We start from the raw sequence: 3,841 nt of genomic DNA, 5'->3' as shown, positions 1-3,841 counted from the left end.
TTGATTGGCCACTGGAGTCGCTTCCTGTCCTGGAGGCGACTTGACGTTGCCTTGTAAGTTGTCCCAGTTGCCTCCCAAAGTCGTGCTGGAAGTCGTGTTGCCCCTGTGTGAATGGGCTCTTAGAAATAGATTTACCTACAAAAATGGTGACCTGTTCAATACTTAAACTGTAGTTCCGCTGAAATTTTTTTTTATTAAAAGTCAGCAGCTACAAATGCTGCAGCTGCTGACTTTTAATATAAGGGCACTTACCTGTCCAGGGCGCCCGTGATGTCGGGTTTCCGAAGCCAATCTGTCCATCAGCTCTCAGGTGCTGCCGCCTCCATCTTTGGTAAGGGAATCAGGAAGTGAAGCCTTGTGGCTTCACTTCCTGGTTTCCTACTGCACGACACAATCCCACTGGTCCCTGCTGTCTTCTGGGACCTGTGTGTCTCCCAGAAGACAGCGAGGGGGGGGGGGGGGAACAGAGTAGGCTCCGGAGGTGGCGTAGGTCACATGGTGATCTATGCCTGGAAGTGGGAGTAAAATACCTGTATTAGACAGGTATCTGCTCCCCCCCCCCTCAAAGGTGCCAAATTGACACCGGAGGGGGGGAAAGGATTTGTAAAAGCGGAAGTTTCATTTTTGGGTGGAACTCAAGCTTTAATTTACCGGCTGTTTACCGCTAAAGTATTTTGGTGTGTGTGATTGTATGAGATAAAGAGAGAGAGAGAGAGAGATAATAGAGAGAGAGAGAGAGATAATAGAGAGAGAGAGATAATAGAGAGAGAGATAATAGAGAGAGAGAACGAGAGTAGCAAGAACGAGAGATAATAGAGAGAGAGATAATAGAGAGAGAGAGAGATAATAGAGAACTAGAGTAGCGAGAACGAGAGATAATGAGAGAAAGAGAGAGAACGAGAGATAATAGAGAGAGAGATAATATAGAGAGAGAGAGAGATAATAGAGAGAACGAGAGTAGCGAGAACGAGAGATAATAGAGAGAGAGAGATAATAGAGAACTAGAGTAGCGAGAACGAGAGATAATAGAGAGAGAGATAATAGAGAGAGAGAGATAATAGAGAGAGAGATAATGAGAGAAAGAGAGATAATGAGAGAAAGAGAGAGAAAGAGAGAGAACGAGAGAAAGAGAGAGAACGAGAGATAGAGAGAGAGATAATAGAGAGAGAGAGATAATAGAGAGAGAGAGAGAGATAATAGAGAGAGATAATGAGAGAAAGAGAGAGAACGAGAGATAATAGAGAGAGAGAGAACGAGAGTAGCGAGAACGAGAGATAATAGAGAGAGAGAGAGATAATGAGAGAGAGAGAGATAATGAGAGAAAGAGAGAGAACGAGAGATAATAGAGAACGAGAGATAATAGAGAGAGAGAGAACGAGAGTAGCGAGAACGAGAGATAATAGAGAGAGAGAGAGATAATAGAGAGAAAGAGATAATAGAGAGAGAGATAGAGATAATAGAGAGAGAGAGATAGAGATAATAGAGAGAGATAATAGAGAGAGATAATAATAGAGAGAGAGATAATAATAGAGAGAGAGAGAGATAATAGAGAGAGATGTGTGTGTGTTTACACATATATTACACACACATTTTACTTATATTATATAATATAAAAATAAATCTACATTTTTTTTATTTATTTTTTTACACAATGCATTAAACACAAAGGAAACAGGAATTCTGTTCATACTTTTATTGTAGCATTTTATCATATGCTCTTAATCCGAATACAAAAAAGCATACATCGGAGTACACGAGCGAATAATCTTCAATCTACCGGACGCTGTAGAAAGTTTTACAATGATCTTTCCCTACAAAATTTTCGAAGGTTCCCAGCATCGTCACCAAGTAACTGTACAACTCCCCCCCCCCCCCCCCCCACAAACAATACAATGACTTGCTTAGAACACAGCTGATTTGTGCATCCAGAACTAGAGGAATGAGAATATGGATTTTAGCTATCAGGGGTGCAATAGATCAGAAATGTACCCGCAGAAATGGAAAATGTGGGTGACAACTGTCAAAAAACTGAATTAGAACACAGAACTCTGATGCTCGAGCAAAATTCAGCCTATCCATTCGCTGGAATCCGTGACACGACTCTGGAATGAGGCACTTTGGTGAAGGAACAGGCTGTGTTCTCTGAATACTGGCCACCTGATTCCGTGAGATGTAGTCATTTATCAATACGATTTGATCATTCCAGGAAATGCCATGCGCTTGAAGAATTCTGGAAGTAATAACGTCATAACTGGCCGTGCCGAAAACGCTATCAAGATTTTAAACAAGCTGAAGATACGAGTGCTGCAGAAGGGTTTTTATTTTCCCGATCTGTAAATTCTTATGAAATTTGCACAGTAGTCTACCTGCCGATTCTTTTTATTATCCCATCTAACAGAACCTGTGAATAGAGGCCGTTGTCAGCACTTTATTGCACCCTCTCTCCTGTCACGGCTCTCTAGCAATCACTGGATAGCAGCTGTGAAAAATCTGTGCATTCCACTTTACCTTCACAAGGTGGATGTGCATAGTGTCCTCCCTGATACATCATCAGTCTTCCTTTCCTGGCTAGAATTATCTATCATTTTCTATTGACAGATCATTCTCATTGCATTGTAAGGCAATACAATAGAAAAATAATATTAATAACCCTAACCAATAGGAAAAAAAAAAAAGAGAATAGGTCATTGAATTGGGACACACTTTTGAAGGTAAAGTTGACTTTTCACAGCTGCTATCTAGATATTCGCAAGAGAGCCGTGTCCTTAAAGCGGAGCTCCACCCTAAAGTAGAACTCCCGCTGATCGGAACCCTCCCCCCCTCCGGTTTCACATTTGACACCTTTTAGGGGGAGGGGGGTGCAGATACCTGTCTAAAGACAGGAATTTGCACCCACTTCCGGCCACAGTCTGCGGGCAGGACGTCACTTCCCGTCCTCCCCCGTTGTGCTTTGGGAACACTCGGCTCCCAGAGCACAGCAGGAGCCAATCAGGCGCAACACGCGCATGCGCCGTAGGTAACCGGGCAGTGAAGCCGGAGCGCTTCACTTCCTGGTTCCCTCACCGAGGATGGCGGGGGGGGGGGGGGGGGGGCAGCAGAGTAACGAGCAGTCGCTCGTCCTCTGCTGCGGACGGCGCTGGACTCCAGGACAGGTAAGTGTGCCGATATTAAAAGTCAGCAGCTGCAGTATTTGTAGCTGCTGACTTTTAATATTTTTATTTTCCAGCAGACATCGTCTTTAAAGTGGAACTTCAGTCGTTTTTTTTCATCTTTCCATCTGTTAATACTTCTGCCCTTGTTGTTGTTTTAACTTTGGATAGCAAAACATTTTTTTTCTGCCAGTAAATCCCTTATACAGCCCACTTCCTGTTTCTTGTCTGGTCATTAGCCTAGGCTTATGACATCATACACAGCTCTCTCTCTCTCACTCTTGTGAGAGTTTGTCAGGAAGGGACGGGGGATGAGTCATAAGAGGGCCAAGGAGAGCTGGAGGTGTGCCTCTGTGTAAATCCAGGAAGTGAACAGACAGCAGCTTCAGCTGCCCACAGTTAAAATGGTTGCAGCCAGACTCAGTGGAGGCAAATTTCTGCAGCATATTTGGCAAATACAGAATCACAGTATATATAAAATAATATGCAAAGTGGTTGGAGGGAAGCTTCAGAATGGCAAAAGATCTTTTTATTACAAATTTATGTGAGCAGACTGCAGTTCCTCTTTAAAGCGGTTGTTATCCCTCCCATCTACCCAGTGTAATGAAGAGCTTACAACAGCCTCCATGACCAGGTAATGTTAAACTAGATAGCGAGGGGAATGGCAAGGGTCACTTTTCGTTTTATTGGGG

Source organism: Rana temporaria, chromosome 7 (genome assembly GCF_905171775.1).
Source record: "Rana temporaria chromosome 7, aRanTem1.1, whole genome shotgun sequence".
Taxonomy (NCBI): domain Eukaryota; kingdom Metazoa; phylum Chordata; class Amphibia; order Anura; family Ranidae; genus Rana; species Rana temporaria.
Note: the sequence above shows the minus strand (reverse complement) of the source record.